The following is a 21,095-nucleotide window of genomic DNA, read 5'->3' as shown; positions in this document are numbered from 1 at the left end:
TGCCCAGCGAATCAGGTACTGTAGTTCGTATGCTAGAAATTTGGTATTAGTTAATAAATAACAAAAAGGCACAATATCGTGACTGGAACATACCAATAACCCGCACATAGGAGAGAGAAGCTTACAAAGACATTTCGATCCAACTTGGACCATTTACAAATTCACACTAACAGAAAGGAGAGAAGGGGGCAGCATATATAGGCCAGCAGACAGGAATGGGACAAGAGATGTAGTAGGTAAGGAAGTAGATAGGTAGTAGTAGTAATAATAGTGGAGTTAAAGACCAAGAAAGAGGAGAACTGCAGGAGAGCTAGGGGCCCACTAAGGGTAGGAGCAGAAGCAAGGGGGAGGAATTAAAAGAACCAGACACCCAAGGCAGAAGACAGAAAACCCAAAGAAGAAAGAGGGAAAAAGGAAAGGGGAAGAGGGAGGAGAGAAAAGAATCAGGTTAAGTTGTGAATGTTTTGAAGTTTGGAACATTTTACAATGTAATGGGAAAGGAAGGCATCTACAGAGACAAAACCAGGACTAAGATTTTTATGAGGAAAGTTGTGTACAGCCTCTCGTCATATAACGATGGAGTTCCGTTCTTAAGACTGCATTGGTAAACAAATTCGTTGCTAAGGAAGGAGCATACCATAATGGTAGTGGATTTGTGCCAACCATCTTTGATATTGTTTTAATGTCACCTTTGCACCATTTATAGCATTTTTAGTATGTTTTTAAATGTTTATACAGTAATGTACTATGTATTGTAATAAACAGAACAGAGGAATTCAAGAAAAGAATGTCCTGGTTTTCTTACGTTCTCTTAGTTGTCGATCGTCAATGTGAATGGCTTGGGTCACATGTTCACTAACTCGCATGTTGTAAACATCTCTTGAGCTTTTGTTGTGCATCTTGTCAACTTTATGTTACACCTACCAACCGACTTACGACCGAGTTGGGTTCCGAGAAACCGGTCGTAAGTCGAAATGGTCGTAAGTCAACTTTACTACTGATTATCAACAAAACATTTTTGTAATAACTTTATTGTTTTATTTTGGGATTTCATGTTTTACTTTACTTTTTATGTTGTTAATACTGTAATGTTTAGGATAAATGCTGTGTACAACACAAATAGTTGTTTATTTCCCAGAAATTTGGCATAAAAAACATGGTCGTAAGTCGAGTGGTCGTAAGTCGAGCAGGTCGTAAGTCGGATGGTAGGTGTATTTTGCAGTTTAGGTGCAATTTTTTTTTTATTGTGAGATAAGCAATCATGGGTCCAAAAAAGGATAAAAAGATGAAAGCAAAAAAAAACAAAAAAACAAAAAAGAATTTGTAAAATGGACTGTTGAGTTTAAAAAAGAAGTCATTAGAAAGTATGAAGAAGATATACTCTGCATGGGTGATATAGCAAAACTTTTTGGTAAATCAAAGTCTACCATTAGCATGATATTGTGCCAGAGGGAAAAAATTACAGCTGCTGACCTCGCAAAAACCATGAAAGTGATATCAGAGCAGAGGCCACAGATTATTAAGGAGGTTGAAAAACTCTTGTTGAGTTGGATGTATGGAAAACAGTTACAAAGCAATAGTCATCAGTAAACAACTTTTTTCAGCATTAGGTGACATTGACCGGCAGAGAGAGCTAACTGACAGCCATGATATTGATGAATGTGTCAAAAAAATTTTTTCAAAACATTTAAAATCTCTATAACAGGCATTATCGCAGCAAAGAGAATAAACGGCTTGTAAATAGTATCCTAAAATCCATTGATAAAAAAAAATCTATATACAAAGCAGCTCAGGCTGGGTCAGATAACAAAAGAATCAGATACAGTAGTGTTGGGAGGGTTCATGTAGATGTGATGGCTGGAGTTAAACACACTTGTTGGATGGTAACACTTATATTAGCAGAGTGTGAGAGGGGAGCCCAGACTGCCTGTGTTGCCTTCTCGTAGACCTACAGTTGGAGTGAGGACGAGGCCGGGAGCGCAGCGCTCACATACGGCATCACGTGATATCACGCAAGCTAGTCACTGAGCCTAGCAAGGGGTCAACTATGTAATACATATGGATGGTACTAACTATGATACTCAGATAACATATTCATATACAGGGGATCAGCAACTATGCTGACAGCTTGTTCATGTTACGTATGTTGTCTCGACATACAATACTATTACCTGGAGTTTACCTGGAGAGAGTTCCGGGGGTCAACGCCCCCGCGGCCCGGTCTGAGACCAGGCCTCCTGGTGGATCAGAGCCTGATCAACCAGGCTGTTGCTGCTGGCTGCACGCAAACCAACATACGAGCCACAGCCCGGCTGATCCGGAACTGACTTTAGGTGCTTGTCCAGTGCCAGCTTGAAGACTGCCAGGGGTCTGTTGGTAATCCCCCTTATGTGTGCTGGGAGGCAGTTGAACAGTCTCGGGCCCCTGACACTTATTGTATGGTCTCTTAACGTGCTAGTGACACCCCTGCTTTTCATTGGGGGGATGGTGCATCGTCTGCCAAGTCTTTTGCTTTCGTAGTGGGTGATTTTCGTGTGCAAGTTCGGTACTAGTCCCTCTAGGATTTTCCAGGTGTATATAATCATGTATCTCTCCCTCCTGCGTTCCAGGGAATACAGGTTTAGGAACCTCAAGCGCTCCCAATAATTGAGGTGTTTTATCTCCGTTATGCGCGCCGTGAAAGTTCTCTGTACATTTTCTAGGTCGGCAATTTCACCTGCCTTGAAAGGTGCTGTTAGTGTGCAGCAATATTCCAGCCTAGATAGAACAAGTGACCTGAAGAGTGTCATCATGGGCTTGGCCTCCCTAGTTTTGAAGGTTCTCATTATCCATCCTGTCATTTTTCTAGCAGATGCAATTGATACAGTGTTATGGTCCTTGAAGGTGAGATCCTCCGACATGATCACTCCCAGGTCTTTGACGTTGGTGTTTCGCTCTATTTTGTGGCCAGAATTTGTTTTGTACTCTGATGAAGATTTAATTTCCTCATGTTTACCATATCTGAGTAATTGAAATTTCTCATCGTTGAACTTCATATTGTTTTCTGCAGCCCATTGAAAGATTTGGTTGATGTCTGCCTGGAGCTTTGCAGTGTTTGCAATGGAAGACACTGTCATGCAGATTCGGGTGTCATCTGCAAAGGAAGACACGGTGCTGTGGCTGACATCCTTGTCTATGTCGGATATAAGGATGAGGAACAAGATGGGAGCGAGTACTGTGCCTTGTGGAACAGAGCTTTTCACCGTAGCTGCCTCGGACTTTACTCTGTTGACGACTACTCTCTGTGTTCTGTTAGTGAGGAAATTATAGATCCATCGACCGACTTTTCCTGTTATTCCTTTAGCACGCATTTTGTGCGCTATTACGCCATGGTCACACTTGTCGAAGGCTTTTGCAAAGTCTGTATATATTACATCTGCATTCTTTTTGTCTTCTAGTGCATTTAGGACGTTGTCGTAGTGGTCCAATAGTTGAGACAGACAGGAGCGACCTGTTCTAAAACCCATGTTGCCCTGGGTTGTGTAACTGATGGGTTTCTAGATGCGTGGTGATCTTGCTTCTTAGGGCCCTTTCAAAGATTTTTATGATATGGGATGTTAGTGCTATTGGTCTGTAGTTCTTTGCTGTTGCTTTACTGCCCCCTTTGTGGAGTGGGGCTATGTCTGTTGTTTTTAGTAACTGTGGGACGACCCCCGTGTCCATGCTCCCTCTCCATAGGATGGAAAAGGCTCGTGATAGGGGCTTCTTGCAGTTCTTGATTGTTACGTTGGTTTGTCCCTTATTACTTTGATAGTAAGGTTCTCACTACATGTTCTAGTGTGGGGTAGCTTTTACTTAATGGTCTTATTTGTCTAGGGGTAATACTTACATCATGGCTGATCATCCTGAGTGTCTCTGATACCCTTTCACCAGCCCTCTTCACAGGTTATGTAAACTACTACTATAAAAATATAACTGTATTCTCAATAGATATGTACAGAATATACAATTACAGCCTCACATTTTCAAAACAACGATCTACACACTGCATAGCTGTTCTCCCACATGGTATATCTCAACAACTTTAGTCCTCTCTCCTTGACATAACTCTGGGCGAACCAGTGTTTTGACACACTTTAGTCACCCTGGGTATGGTGGTCACAACTTAAATTATAAAAAAAACTCACCCCTGGAGCACACATAATGCCCCAAAAGATAGAAGAAGGACCCAGAGATCCTGCCAGGTTGAAGGCCAGCCACAGAGAGACCGAGTCAGTGCGAGGGAGAGAGAGAAAGAGGCTAAGCTCCTCCCACCAAAACAAAAGACTGTTGCCAAGCACAATTCTCCAGTTACCACAATTCTACCACACCTTAATTTTACTTTTACAAAAGGAAATACAACTTTATAAACTACTTATTTGCCAAGCACAATTCTCCAGTTACCACAATTCTACCACACCTTAATTTTACTTTTACAAAAGGAAATACAACTTTATAAACTACTTATTTGCCAAGCACAATTCTCCAGTTACCACAATTCTACCACACCTTAATTTTACTTTTACAAAAGGAAATACAACTTTATAAACTACTTATTTAAATTTGTGTGTTTATGTGTCTATAGTATAACCTATTATATTGAGAAAAATAGGCTTGACCCAGCTGCTTCTCAGTCATAAGGTTGATCAGTCCTTCTGACATTTAGAGCAAAGCCCCCATCAATTCAATATAATTAGGTATTCCAGAGTAACTGTTACTTATAAATACATGTTGGGTCCTATAGCCCCATAACACCCCCACCTCCAGACGAAGTCTCACAAAAGCTAGCTGTGTCCCTCAGGATACGGCTAGTAAAAAGTATATTGCTTAAGTCTGAAGGCGGTAAACAAGACTACTAGAAATGCTACATTTTCCCAGCACCATAACTACTCTTCACTTTACTGTTATTTACAAGAGATTGCAGAATTTTTTAGAAAAGCAATTTAACCATACCCATATACTCAAGTGTGTAACTATTTACAATTTTAGTGACTTTTAAACAATACACATTACAATGCAAAATTTTTTCACACAATGCCCACTGTGAAAGCCCGCACCAACAGGCCTGTGCCTCTGCTATGGTAATCCAGCAAGCAACTGGTACTCCAGGGTGGCATCTTCCTGATCAGGAGACGAGAGTAGAGCCAAACCCAGAGCAGTCAGGTGTACCCCAGGCAGGAAACTTCACAAAACATGTCAAGGTGTCTCTCACTTGGTGGCCGAACCAAACAGTGAGACTTCCAGTCAACACTCACGATCCTTAACATGGTCAGGCACTTAAGCCCATCTTCCGAGGTCCCACTCCACACAGATCCTCCAAACTTATTATGAGGAGGCTGTCATAGAACATGGAGGGGTCCAAGGGACCACAAAGGCAAATCGTCGGGCCGTTTTGTACATAGAGCACACCAAGACACCACATCACATACCTTCCTGAACGTCTCATGTTACCGAAGGTTGTCAACCACTGCCTCAACTCACATTCACGTACACCCTGACCCTCGTCACACTTTTGGCTCCGACTCAACTCCTTTACAGTCAGACGGCTGGTAGAGAGTACTCAGGCTCGCCGAGAGTTCACCACTGCAAAAACAACAAGGTCAGCACATGACAAACACTATGTACAAAGTATGCACCATGCATCTACATGAAACATCTAGAGAGAGCATCAGCAACCACATTCTCTGAGCCTTTTATATATTTAACTTTCAAATTAAAAGGCTGTAGGAACAAAGCCCATTTTAAGAGTCTGATTTTAGTCACTATACATAGGAACAGGATGAAGAGATCCTGAGACATGTACAAATGCTGAATAGCCAGCCCCAAAATGAAAATTTTCTTTCCTGTGGTAAAATGTTGACATTTAAACTTAGAAGGTTGTTCATAGACAATAACAGTTCTGCAACCTCTCGCAGTGCAACAACAAACACCAAAGACTTCTCTTTGCACCCAGGTTGGATACATCAAGTTTACACAAACACCATCACGTTCCATCTCACACACAAATTTTAAGCACTCAATGAACACAATTTGCATTACACACATTAAAATGGTACTGGAACACAGACCATGGAAATCACATCTTCCATGTTTTAGCTTATTTAAAATGTTTGCATCTTTTAGTGCATAAGTATCAATCTTTCTAACCCTGTAAACCTTAGTTGTTAAACGTACTCTGTGGTAGTCAGTGTTTATGCCCAGGGTGCCATCTAATTTGGGAACCATGAAGCATGGGAATGCCCACTGACTCTCACTAAGCACTACAAACTGGTGTTGGAAGAATTTCACTTCTTCCTCCATCTCCAATTTTTCATACAGATTTTTCCCTCACAAAAATTGTTGAATTGACTCAGCTTCCTTAACAATTTCTTCATTGAGTTTCAACTTTTCCCCATTACTGACATCCCAAACTTTTATAAAGTTCCAAGGTGGCTGAGCCAACTCTCCAACATTTTTCTCATTAAAACCAAGCATGCATTTCCCAAAATCTTTTACACACATGTTATTTCTTAAATACACTTTTGGTATTTCATACAGATTATTGTTTTGCAGCCCTTTACATTCCATTAAAACATTGGTCTCTCTGAATTTTTGACATAACTTCAAACCCTTTAACCGGTTACTGTGTACACTATACTCATTCTTCTCTTGCTTGGGGGTGTGGGTTTTATATCTAACCCCTGGGAACTTCCCCCACAACATGTTCAGCTCACAGCAACTTGCCATACAGATTTTCACATGAATTTTCTCCAGTATCAGCACTTCCTCTCCAGCCTCCAGAGTATCATGGTCCACATTATGGTCCCACATCATCATCCTGGTCTGGTTGATGGGCACGTTCACTGGTACCATCCACCTCATACGAGTCAAACAGTGTCTGAAACTGAGAAAAAGCTCCGAGGGGGGAGCATCACCATCCTCCCCAAGCCAATAGCTCAGAGATTCCAGTGCTTCCCCACTCAGCAAATACAAAGAAAGGGATCCTCTCATCCCAGTTGTTAGTATTGTCTATTCCATAGGCTGGCATCATTGTCTTGAGGGTTTGATGTAATTTCTCTATTTCCCCTTGAGATGGAGAGTGATACACAGTTGAACACTGAGGCTCTACTTTTAGTCCCTTCAAAACATTTCTAAAAGGCTTTGAGGTAAAGTTAGGCCCTTGGTCTTCTTGCACTGCTTGAGGAAAACAAACATGAAAAAAGAACTTCATCAAAACCCTTAAGACTACATGAGCAGTTATCTTATGCAGAGGGACTGCTTCCAGGTACCTGGTAGTGGAGCAAATATTTGTGAGTAAATAATCATTTCCCAGTTTGGTCCTTGGGAATGGACCAAGTACATCTACTACCAGCTTGCTGAAGGGTTCACCTGGTGCTGAAATAGACTGGAGGGGAACAGGTTTAATACTTAGACTAGGTTTCCCTATAAATTGAAAGACATGATAGGTCTCAATATACTCTCTGACAGTCTCCCACAGCTGAGACCAGAAGAAATGCCTGGAAACCTTGGACATCACCATCTGGGGACAAAACCCTTGTTCTCCTTCCATCGATACTGCAAACAGAGGTGAATTCTTTGTAAGAGTTTCCTCCCTGAAATGAAAACACTTATTTAACTGTAAAATCTCTTCCTCAGCAACAGCGACATTTTCCTGCACAGAAATTAATTGCACCCTAGCAGGTGCAGCCTCTCTCACATTATTTAACTGATCCATTCTCCAATCATGCTCAGCTCTGGCTGGAACATCCTTTTCTTCAGTTGACTGCAGTTCAACATCAGAAAGCAGAGTTACCAAACTTAAGCCCTCACCATCCTCATGAGAAATATGAAGACTGTTGGTAGCATGATCATGAGCCATACTTCTCATGGTGGAACCATCAGGGAGAAGGTCTGGCAGGGTTTTCCTAGCCATTTCCTCCCAACATTTGGGATTTGGTTTCCCCCAAACTAGTTGTTCCTCACTGTCTAACAGACCCATAACATTATTCCCTAATAAGAGGTCGACCCCTTTGAAGGGAATTTCATCTGAGATACCTACAGGGAGATAGCCAACTTGGTATGCAGATTCTACCCATAATTTGTGTACAGGTGTCCTTATGGTTGAACCCGTAATACCCTTCAACAATATATCTACCCCAGTATAGGTATCCTTAGACACTGGTAGCACTCCAGCACGTAGCAAAGAGTAGGTGCTACATCCATCTCTCAAGGACAATATGTTCTCAACTCTGCCTACATCCTTTTGCAAACCAACTGTGGACCTACTAGAAAATATACACATCCTGGGGTCTAGATCCAAAGGTTCCTCCTCACCTTGCCTTGAAGACCTAATGCAGGCAACTGGATGTATCTCTGCAGTTAGAGTCCTCTGGGGTGGTTCCTCCCTTTCCTGATCTCTCCGCCTTGACCAGCAAAACTTTTGAGTGTGTCCAGTTTTGTTACAGTAGTAACAGGCATAACTCTTAAAGGTATTTTTACCATTTGGTGTAGGACTGGTACTGTTTACTCGAGGACCTGAAACATTATCTGATTGTCTAGGTAAACTTTGAACTCCAGCTGACTTACCTTTTCCTTCTATTTTATAGGGCACCTCAGCCTTCATTTGTTCCTGAAAATTCTTGTCCCACTTACCTTTATGACCATAAGACTTGGAATAAGGTTTAGAATGAGTGGGGAAATTTTCAGAAGCAGCATGACTGTTTTTACTTACCAATTCCCTGCGAGCCAAAAATCGGTCACCTAGATCCAGTGCTTCAGAAAGATTATCTGGGTTTTTGTCCTCTAAATATTCTCTGAGGTCAACAGGGATTGTATTGTACAATTCCTCATGAACCATCAGATCTACTAATTTGTTATAGTCTTTATTAACTCCTTTAGAACAAACCCATTTCTTAAAAAGGAACAGTTTCTCATTCCCAAACTCAGTTAAGGTCTGCCCATCCTGAAATTTTTGATTCCTGAACTTTTGCCTATATTTCTCAGGTATCATTTGGTATGCAAGCAATACTTCCTCTTTAATCTTATCATAATCAGAAAAATCTTGCCCCTCCAGAGTCTCTACTCTCTGGAATCCTTTACCTACAAGTTGTGTGCGAACTAGGGTAGCCCACTTCTGTTTGGGCCATCCTTGCTCCAAAGCAGTCTTCTCAAAAAAAGAAAAATACCTATCTGGGTCACTCTCTGTAAACTTAGGGACAAAATTTGCAGCTTTAGTTATGTTAAAGTACTGCTCAGGCTCTTGTTCTGAACCTCCTAACCTTTGACGTTCTTTCTCCTTAGCTTTCATTAATTTCATTTCAGCCTCTAGTACAGCTAATTTCAGTCTCATTCTCTCCATTTCCATATCACCTGGAGTAGGTGATTCCTCATCTTCACTATTAACAGGCATGTTTACTGATGAATTATTACCTTCTTCCCTGAAGCCTAAAAAATCTGAAGACTCATCTTCTGACATAGTTTTATCTTTAAACACTTGCTTCCCTCTTACAGTATCAGTGGACAAAGTTTTCCCACAGGCACATAAAATAACACAAATTGAATGTAAACTATGCACATAGCACTTACCATAACCACAACAAAAATGTGTTACTCCCTTTCCCCCCACCTTAGGAGAAAAACAACCTGTAAACTAATATATGAAAACAACACTTCCACTGACACCACCTTGGTAAATCTTCTACCAGAAACATGCAACTGTTATTACCCCATACCAGCACATATAGTTCAAAGAATGTTTTGAGTTATTTTAGCAGTCAAATAACTCTCCCGGTCAAGCTCCCATGTTACGTTGGTTTGTCCCTTATTACTTTGATAGTAAGGTTCTCACTACATGTTCTAGTGTGGGGTAGCTTTTACTTAATGGTCTTATTTGTCTAGGGGTAATACTTACATCATGGCTGATCATCCTGAGTGTCTCTGATACCCTTTCACCAGCCCTCTTCACAGGTTATGTAAACTACTACTATAAAAATATAACTGTATTCTCAATAGATATGTACAGAATATACAATTACAGCCTCACATTTTCAAAACAACGATCTACACACTGCATAGCTGTTCTCCCACATGGTATATCTCAACAACTTTAGTCCTCTCTCCTTGACATAACTCTGGGCGAACCAGTGTTTTGACACACTTTAGTCACCCTGGGTATGGTGGTCACAACTTAAATTATAAAAAAAACTCACCCCTGGAGCACACATAATGCCCCAAAAGATAGAAGAAGGACCCAGAGATCCTGCCAGGTTGAAGGCCAGCCACAGAGAGACCGAGTCAGTGCGAGGGAGAGAGAGAAAGAGGCTAAGCTCCTCCCACCAAAACAAAAGACTGTTGCCAAGCACAATTCTCCAGTTACCACAATTCTACCACACCTTAATTTTACTTTTACAAAAGGAAATACAACTTTATAAACTACTTATTTGCCAAGCACAATTCTCCAGTTACCACAATTCTACCACACCTTAATTTTACTTTTACAAAAGGAAATACAACTTTATAAACTACTTATTTGCCAAGCACAATTCTCCAGTTACCACAATTCTACCACACCTTAATTTTACTTTTACAAAAGGAAATACAACTTTATAAACTACTTATTTAAATTTGTGTGTTTATGTGTCTATAGTATAACCTATTATATTGAGAAAAATAGGCTTGACCCAGCTGCTTCTCAGTCATAAGGTTGATCAGTCCTTCTGACATTTAGAGCAAAGCCCCCATCAATTCAATATAATTAGGTATTCCAGAGTAACTGTTACTTATAAATACATGTTGGGTCCTATAGCCCCATAACATTGATGAACACAGAGTTCCATGAGTCTGGCCCTGGGGCAGAGTGCATGGGCATGTCATTTATGCTATAAGCTGAACTGGCAGGTGGCCCTGGGCTGATTTTATACAATAGCAAAGACATATGTAACTTAGAACTAATGGATGGGATCGTAATGGGAGGTAACGTAATGCATTACGAATTATAAGCACAAATCATAGTACATATAATTAAGGATGGAATTGATCGGTCGATCTGTATTCATGTACTCTACGGATTCTGAGGAAGAATATATATTTGCAAAGATGAAAGTAATTAACAGCAAAGACAGATCTGGCACGCACAGATCATTACTGCTAAATTCTCAGAATTCGGAGGGAATGTGAACACAAAAAGAACTGAAAACTGATCAGCTAATAACAGCACACAGTTGACGACTTCATTCATTTTGGACATCTAATTATACAGGCTATGTACATTTAAACCCAACTCTGCGAAGGTAAGATTTACATATGCAGAATGGTTATCGTCTTTGGGGGGATCGAATTCCTGTGCATTGGCTAACACATGCCTTAACTGAGGGAGATCTGAATAAGTATCTACAAAAGATACAGCTACATTCACTAGTGACTGTGGAATTACTAACTGGTATACTCTTCTGCTTGGAGTACCCAACTCGGCTGTTTGATACAGTAATTCTTGACTTATGACAAAGTCACTAATGGGTGCTGGTGGCTTCACAGTCAGAATAAGATCTTCCTGGAGCAGGAATCGAATCACACCAAACCACAAGGGATCAGTTCTTTCTTACTGGAGGAATGAACAAACTCGGTGGTTGAAAAAAATAAAGCTATAACACGAAATATGAGCAAGGGAGAACGGATTGACTATCTCTCATGGCAAGCACAGGGGAAAAGAAATGAACATGGTCGACATTGCTGGTATTCATTCTGAGTCGCACGCAGTGACACGAGGTATCAGCTATAAAGAGACTGCTCTTATAAACGTTAACAACATGTGAAGGTTACTCGAGAAATAACTATTTACACTGCACGGATTACTGTCAACTAGGACAGCATCACCACTCAAGTGAGTACACTAGCCACAGAAACGTCTTTCTGCAATGGCTTGCGACATCACCAAGAGATGGCATAACTCATTACAAGTAACGTTCTTCACAGTGTCCCCTGGAAGGAACAACTACTTGAACAAGTCGCCACTGCATGGATAGTAGTCTCAGCACCCAGGGTTGTCTGAGGTTCCTCTGAAACTCAAGGTAACTGTACACTATCCTGCGTGCACGATATTGTGGCTGGATTCCAGACAGGAGTGACAGTCTTACTAGTGCTTGATCGCTCAGCTATATTAGTAAGTAATTCATGGATCTATAGGAACTTAATCTGAACTTCACATTTCGCAGCACTTTAACAAATCTCAGATACAAGCTGTGAGAACAAACACATTGTTCAAGGGCAAGGTATTGTCTTTCAGTCAGTAAGGGAATATTAGGACTGTGGGCTGATTCATGCTTACTTGGACTGGCATGATACACTAAGTGAGCAAGCAAAAGTGGCTGGTACATCTCAGGGAACTTAGTCAAGGACATAAAAGTGAGAATAATAGAGAATATATGACACAGTAAGCTTAAATGGGAAGAAAATGCGTACGTAACTATTCTGAATAAGTAAAGAAAAAAAATAACAAGTCAAACTGTAGAGCAAGGAATACACACATAAAACACTCAACTGGATAAGCAACACTTTGATAATCAAGAGAAATTGTACTTTACTCAAATCAAATTTACTCAAATTTACTTTAATTTGAATTAATGGCACAGTGAGTTGTCTTTACTCTGAATTCAATAAAGAAATTCAACAATAAATGATAAATCAAACAAAAATGATAAAATAGAATCAAATCTTGTGGAAAATTAAAATGGACTGGGTAAGCAATTCTCTAAAAAAAAAAAAAAAAAATTAAAGTAACACACAAAGAATAAAATATTATGCACAAAACAAGAAATGTAAAACTGAAATCACAAAATATTGCACTGAAATAAACTGTAGCAATATTGCAACTAACAATTACTAATCAAAAAGTATTGCACAACACAACACTACATAAAAATTTCTGAAAGGAAAAATTTAATGGCAGCACAATACTTGCACACGAGTCATTGCAAAATGAGGCAATACTGCAATAATAAAAAAAAAATTCATACACAAGAAAATGCAGTTTACAAAAACAATAAAAAAAATTATCAAGGAATGAACTGATTGAACACTTTAACTCTTAATTGCAGCTTAACCCTTTGACTGTTTCCGATGTATAAATACGTCTTACGAGCCAATGTTTCTGACGTATTTATACGCACAAATTCTAGCGGCTTCAAATCGAGCGCCAAAGGCCTGATAGGCCTACACGGGAGAGAATGGGTCTCAGTGGTCGGTGTGCACCCTGTGAAAAAAATCTGGGACCTAGCGGTGCATTGTGGGAACGCCATGTTGTCAGTCCATTTTCACCATGCCTCTCGGTAAGAAGTTCCTCACTCCTCGGCGGATTGGAGGTCTTTTGTTCCCAAGTGATAGCTCTAACAGCGATGAAAGTGTCAGTGACAGTGAATTCAAGGGTTTTCAAGTGAGTGTTACCGAAAAAAGTGCCCAGGATAACGTAAATAGTGACGAAAACCCAGATGACCCACAACCTTCGACCTCTGGTGCTGTGCCGGCTTGTTCACGTTCACGTTCGCCTGTACCAGGACGAAAGAGGAAACTATTTGGTCGTGTACAACACCCTGATGATAGCAGTGATAGTGATAGTGATAGTGATTTCAAAGTCATTGAAAGCAGTTCTAGTGACAGTGAGAGTGAATATTCCCCAGTGAAGCGCCAGTATGTACGACGTAGCATGCGGTCTGGTAGTGTTTCATATGTTGTTCCAAGGGGAAGGAGAAACTCTGGGAGCACATCCCGTGGCCCAACACCACGACCTGATAGTGAAGATGACGATATTGTAACGATGGGTATGAATGGTGACAGTGAGGGAGGAGGCAGTGGTGGTGATAGTGAGGGTGGCACGGCCCATGTGGCACCATCACCGGGCCACGCTACTAGCCACGCGGCTGACTCAGCAGAACAACCAGCCTCACCCTACCCCACACTGCCACAACCTGCACCACCACAACCTGCACAGCCACAACCACAGCCACAACCACGGTACAATATCCAGACCCCACCAGCAGACCGCATCTGGGATTGGCAGGACGGTGACGAGTTTGTTCCCAGTCCCCATGACTTTGATGAAACACAAAGTGGAATAAAGCCATCTTGTCCACTTGGGAACAATGCCAGTGAACTGGACTGCTTTGAGTTATTCTTCGATGAACCCCTGATGGACATCATTGTCAGGGAAACCAACACATACTGTGAATACACCATGGCAAATACAATTCTCTCACCAAAATCACGGCTACACAAGTGGAAGGAGACAACTGTGGCAGAGATGTACCTGTTTTTTGCCACAATAATGCTTATGCCACATGTGTAAAAGCACACTGTCACCACATACTGGACAACAGATCGCCTGATTTCAACTCCAGGTTTTAGTGACATTATAGGTGTCAATCGTTTCCTGATACTGTTGCGTATGTTACACTTTTCAGACAAAACCAGGCCTGACAGAAGCGACAGGTTATATAAGATAAGAAATGTGTTTATGTACCTGAAACAAAAGTGCTGCATGTATTTTTATCCCTTCAGGAAGCTTGTTATTGATGAGTCCTTGATTTTATTCAAAGGAAGACTCTCATTCAAGCAATATATACCAAGCAAGAGGAAACGCTTTGGTATAAAGCTATTTGTACTGTGTGATTGCAGAAGTGGTCTTGTTTTAGATATTATTGTGTACACTGGCAGTAATACTTTGAGAGATACCATGAAGTTATTGGGTATCTCTGGTGATGTGGTTCGAACAATGATGGAACCATATCTTGGTAAGGGGCATATGTTATTTACTGATAACTGGTACACAAGCCCCTTACTCAGTGATTTCTTGCGAGTGAACTTGACAGACGTGTGTGGCACAGTGCGTGGTAATCGCAAACATATGCCAAGGTTCGACGCTGGCACTCGCAGAGGTGAGGTGCAAGCCTTTGCTGCCAATGACATCATGGCATTTCGGTGGCATGACAAACGTGATGTCACATTGTTGACATCAGTTCACACAAACGAAATGGTACCCAGTGGCAGGGACAACAGAGAGACCAATGAACCCATTCTAAAGCCTGCAGCTGTCATGGACTACAACCTCAATATGCGCTTAGTGGACAAATGTGACATGCAGATTGGGTTTGCAGACTGTGTACGCAAGAGTTATAAGTGGTATATCAAACTTTTTTTCCATCTTGTTGATATCTCTATGCTAAATGCTTATAACATATACAAGTTGAAGACCAACAAAACACCAAAATATGGTGAATTTTGCCTGTCAGTAATCAGACAAATAATTGCAAAGTACAAAGGAGCAACTCCTGCAATAGACCAGCGCCCACAGACGTCATCTCGTTTGAGGCCTGGTGATCACTACCCCATACAACTGCCTCCTACTACTGCCAAGAAAAATGCTCAGAAGAGGTGTTATGTATGTATGCATACCACAAAACGCCCACAAACACGCAGAGACACTCGTTTTATGTGTGAGGAGTGTGAAGTGCCCCTCTGCATATACCCATGTTTCAAAGAGTTCCACAAGCTGCAGCAGTTCTAGGAACGTGGTTAGTGACTGTACATATGTATATATATTATGGAACAATAGTAATAAACATTGTTTTGTATTGTTTGTTTGTGTAAACAAAGTGTATACACAAACTAATAGTGATAAAGTTTGTTCTGTTATTGTGTTGTAAATAATGAGTGTATATTTGAACAATGCACCTTACATTGGTCTCACAGGCCACATAAGTTACCTGGAAAAGAAAAATATTGAAAAATGCAAGAAACCTTTGAATTAGAGTAAATAAAAGAATACCGGGTGGGCGGCAGTCGCCGCTGTTGCCGTACGCACGTCAATTTCTGCAAACTTTGCGGCTCTATATCTCGGTAAGTACTGATGGCAAAAATTTTTTTTTAGGCTTAAAACACTAGTAAAAATATTCCTAACATTTTCATAAGAAAAAATAATTTTTTTTTTTTTCGAATATTTGGCGACATAGAATGACAGTTTCAGAGAGGGCCCTGAAACAGTCAAAGGGTTAAACAACACTTACTGGATAAGCAAAAGAATGATTTACTTTAAAGAAGAAGTTAAAAATTGCACTAAGAGTGAATTTGTTCAATGAAATATGAGAAATAATAGATGGCATAAAACACAAAACAGGGAAAGGTTAACACAATGAGGCAGAACACAACACATCAATATATGCACAATACTATGATAATTTTCTTGCAATAAGGTCTTGTGTTGACAAAAACTGGATTTAATTGTCTTGCTTCAAACAAAATAATGACACTATTGTCTGTGGAGATAGAACAAATTAGACACTGGCTAAATAAAAAGAAGGAGCACAAAAGAATGTTCAACACACAGTGAAATGGAAAATGAATGAATAGAAAAAAATCATCAAGAATACACAAATGCTGAAAAAAAAAAACTTAGACAACACTGAGTTGTGATGCAAAAATAAAAGAGAACAGTTATTGAATTACTTTACTTCATAACTTACTGGGCAAGGAACACAGTATTGTGAACACACGATAATTTATGAAGTGTAAACACAAGTTTATACTGCTTATATAGTGCACACAACAGGGAAAAATGGAAAAGCACTTACTTCATGTATATAAAAAAAAAAGGAATACAACACAACAGACATAAAAGTAAAGCACAAAAATTTAAACACTGAAGAAAGGAAAAACAATACAGTGGACCCTCGCATAACGATATTAATCCGTTCCTGAGAGCTCATTGTTATGCGAAATTATCATTATGCGAATGAATTTTCCCCATAAGAAATAATGGAAATCAAATTAATCCGTGCAAGACACCCCAAAGTATGAAAAAAAAAATTTTTACCACATGAAATATTAATTTTAATACACACAAACTGAAAAAGGCATGCACAATTACATGACACTTACCTTTATTGAAGATCTGGTGATGATTGATGGGATGGGAGGAGAGAGTCTTAGTGTTTAGAAGGGGAATCCCCTTCCATTAAGACTTGAGGTGTCAAGTCCTTTTCTGGGGTTGCTTCCCTTCTTCTTTTAATGCCACTATGACCAGCTTCAGAGTCACTGGACTTCTGTTGCACAACATATCTGTCCATAGTGGCCTGTACCTCTCGTTCCTTTATGACTTTCCTAAAGTGTTTCACAACAGTGTCAGTGTAATAGTCACCAGCACGGCTTGCAATAGCTGTGTTAGGGCGATTGTCATCAAAAAAGGTTTGCACTTTAAGCCACATTCCACACATTTCCTTACTCTTTGAAGTAGGCAACTTCTTCAATTTCTCTCTCCCCTCCTCCGAACCAGTCTCCTCAGGTCTGGCCTCTTGCTGTTGAAGTCGATCTAGCAGCTCATCAGTGGTTAGTTCTTCATTGTCCTCCTCCACCAACTCTTCCACATCATCCCCACTAACCTCCAACCCCAAGGACTTTCCCAATGCCACAATGGATTCCTCAACTGGCATAGGATTCCCAGGGTTAGCCTCAAACCCTTCAAAATCCCTTTGGTCTACACATTCTGGCCACAGTTTCTTCCAAGCAGAGTTCAAAGTCCTCTTAGTCACTCCCTCCCAAAAGCCGTACCTATAAGGTTTATACAATTGAGGATATTAAAGTGATCCTTCCAAAACTCTTTTTGAGTCAATTGAGTTTCTGAGGACACTACAAAGCACCTTTCAAACAGAGCTTTTGTGTACAGTTTTTTGAAGTTTGCAATGACCTGCTGGTCCATGGGCTGCAGGAGAGGAGTGGTATTAGGAGGCAAAAACTTTACCTTAATGAAGCTCATGTCCCCATAAAGTCGCTCTGCCACGTCTGTAGGATGGCCAGGGGCATTGTCTAACACCAGGAGGCACTTAAGGTCTAATTTCTTTTCAGTTAGGTAATCTTTCACATTGGGGGCAAATGCTTGGTGTAACCAGTCATAGAAAAAGTCCCTAGTGACCCATGCCTTACTGTTTGCCCTCCACAGCACACACAAATTAGCCTTGAGGATATTCTTTTGCCTGAACGCTCTGGGAGTTTCTGAGTGATACACTAATAAAGGCTTCACTTTGCAATCACCACTAGCATTGGAACACATCAACAGAGTAAGCCTGTCTTTCATAGGCTTATGTCCTGGGATTGCCTTTTCCTCCTGAGTAATGTAGGTCCTGCTTGGCATTTTCTTCCAAAACAGGCCTGTTTCATCACAATTAAACACTTGTTCAGGTTTCAGTCCTTCACTGTCTATGTACTCCTTGAATTCCTGCACATATTTTTCAGCTGCTTTTTGGTCCGAACTGGCAGCCTCACCATGCCTTATCACACTATGTATGCCACTATGCTTCTTAAATCTCTCAAACCAACCTTTGCTGGCCTTAAATTCACTCACATCATCACTAGTTGCAGGCATTTTTTTAATTAAATCCTCATGCAACTTCCTAGCCTTTCCACTTATGATCACTTGAGAGATGCTATCTCCTGCTATCTGTTTTTCATTTATCCATACCAATAAGAGTCTCTCAACATCTTCCATCACTTGCGATCTCTGTTTCGAAAACACAGTTGAACCTTTGGCAAGAGCAGCTTCCTTGATTGCCGTTTTGTTGGACACAATACAGGTCTCCCTCAACATTCACGTTTTCAGCTTTCGCGGGCTTCACACATTCGCGAATTCCCAACCGCCAAATTCCCAGCCACCAAATTCCCAGCCGCCAAATCATATTCAAGTTTCACGCCACCTACGAGTCCCTACTACCCTCCCTCCGACCCCCGCAACTGGCAGCCAGCCCTCCCGCCACTCAGTGTGGTGAGTGTTTTGTTTGTTCATTATTTGCTATTAAACTACAGTATAAATAATGTAAACACATTCATGACTGCATATTGGAATGGCTATTTGAACAGGTATTGGACGGTGACATCATGTGTTTACTCTTGAACACAACAAAGAATCAAACATTTCTGCTACTGCTAATAATAACAATAGTAATAATAATAATCATAATAATAATAATAATAATAATAATAATAATAATAATAATACGATATAATTGAAGAAGGAAATTGTACAAAAATACGAGGGAGTGGTTGACACATCGTCAGTGTGGCTTTGTTTATGCTGGAGTGAACATTAGTCTCCCTGCTCTTCCAAACATTTCACAATAATTCAGCGGTTGAGGCAGTGATAGAGGCAGTGATTGAGGCAGTGGTAGAGGCAGTTGTAGAGGCAGTAGTAGAGACAGTGGTAGAGGCAGTGATAGAGGCAGTGGTAGAGGCAGTGGTAGAGGCAGTGATAGAGGCAGTGATAGAGGCAGTGATAGAGGCAGTGGTAGAGGCAGTGATAGAGGCAGTGGTAGAGACAGTGGTAGAGGCAGTGATAGAGGCAGTGGTAGAGGCAGTGATAGAGGCAGTGGTAGAGGCAGTGGTAGAGGCAGTGGTAGAGGCAGTGATAGAGGCAGTGATAGAGGCAGTGGTAGAGGCAGTGGTAGAGGCAGTGGTAGAGGCAGTGGTAGAGGCAGTGGTAGAGGCAGTGGTAGAGGCAGTGGTAGAGGCAGTGGTAGAGGCAGTGGTAGAGGCAGTGATAGAGGCAGTGATAGAGGCAGTGGTAGAGGCAGTGATAGAGGCAGTGGTAGAGGCAGTGGTAGAGGCAGTGATAGAGGCAGTGGTAGAGGCAGTGATAGAGGCAGTGATAGAGGCAGTGGTAGAGGCAGCGATAGAGGCAGCGATAGAGGCAGTGATAGAGGCAGCGATAGAGGCAGTGATAGAGGCAGTGATATTTACTAACATATACAGGAAGGCCCCGCTTTACGGCGTTTCACTTTACGGCGTTCCGCTAATACGGACATTTCAAATTATGACCAAAACTCGCTATACGGCTCCCCCCACCTGACTTTCTAATACGGTCACCGTGCCCCACCCTATTTGTTTACATTCTCCATGAGCTCAGTAAGCACTAAGTCTCTCCATTTTGTCTGGAAAGTCCAAAATTTCAAATGTTTTTAAAAGTTATTTCATATTTTATATATACTCTGATAATTATACTTATGTATACCTGTACCTAAATAAACTTACATACTGTGCTGGCATGCAGGTACACATTAAAATTGGTAAGTGTCTTATGTCTCCAGACGTCATATTAGTAATGATAATAATAATCATCGAGTCATTTAAATGTCGTATATTACGTTAATATACACATTTTCATTAATCCATCCATGATATTTTTTTCAAAATTATATAATAAACACGATGCATAACATATAAATAAGATAAATACACCCCACAGTAGAATAAATAAACATAAATGTGAGATGTGGTAGCAGACGGCTTGCACAAGTGACGCCATATTAGAAATAATAATAATAACAGTACTCACCGAGTCTCATTAAATGTCGTATATTACATTAATATACACATTTTCATTAATCCATCCATGATATTTTTTTTCAAAATTATATAATAAACACGATACATAACATAAAAAGATGATAAATACACCCCACAATAGAATAAATAAACATAAATATAAGATGTGGGAGCCACATAACTTGTACAAGTGACGGCAAGAATAACATTTTCTCTAATCTAACATAAGAGAAAATGTGTTACTGGGGGTAACTGTAGAAAATTATTCCTTTCGTATGTATGTAAGTAAGTTTATTCAGGTATACACAAATACAGTTACATAGATTATCATACATAACAACATATGTGTAGAGAACCTAGGATAACCCAAAAAGTCAGTGTGACTTATTTCCATTGCCTTCACTCAGAGCTTCATTTCTTCTCAAAATGATGTTACATGAGAATGGGAGTGTTCTTCTTTATTAATTCTACCGTATCAATGTAGAGACAACATGTACACAATGTAACTTGTACACAAACCAGACGTGTACTCTTCGTTTGTTTACAAAACTTACGTTCGCCTGGTTTGTTTACATAACTCTGCGCCTGTCCCCTCTCATGTACTCATTCTTTCTCTCTCTCATTTATTCGTTTTATCTCATTTACTTACTCCTGACCCTACATTAAGACTACAAATATTTTAAGGTAAGTAATGAGTGAACTGTATATACATTTTATCGCTCTGGGATGCTTAAATATCATAG

At 40.5% G+C, this 21,095-nt stretch overlaps 1 long non-coding RNA gene across 1 annotated transcript; it reads right to left on the bottom strand.

Annotated features, from left to right (window-relative positions):
• Positions 1–3,941: 3,941 nt before the first annotated feature.
• On the bottom strand, positions 3,942–10,809 carry LOC138851233 (uncharacterized). The gene is made up of 2 exons (XR_011391079.1): positions 10,206–10,809; positions 3,942–5,601 (listed from the first exon to the last, which is right to left on the bottom strand). It is a non-coding gene; the product is annotated as an uncharacterized lncRNA (long non-coding RNA).
• Positions 10,810–21,095: the final 10,286 nt, after the last annotated feature.

Source organism: Cherax quadricarinatus, unplaced genomic scaffold (assembly GCF_038502225.1).
Source record: "Cherax quadricarinatus isolate ZL_2023a unplaced genomic scaffold, ASM3850222v1 Contig150, whole genome shotgun sequence".
In the NCBI taxonomy this organism is placed as follows: Eukaryota; Metazoa; Arthropoda; class Malacostraca; order Decapoda; family Parastacidae; genus Cherax; species Cherax quadricarinatus.
The sequence above is the reverse complement of the archived record's forward strand: the minus strand, read 5'-3'. Positions and strand labels throughout refer to the sequence as shown.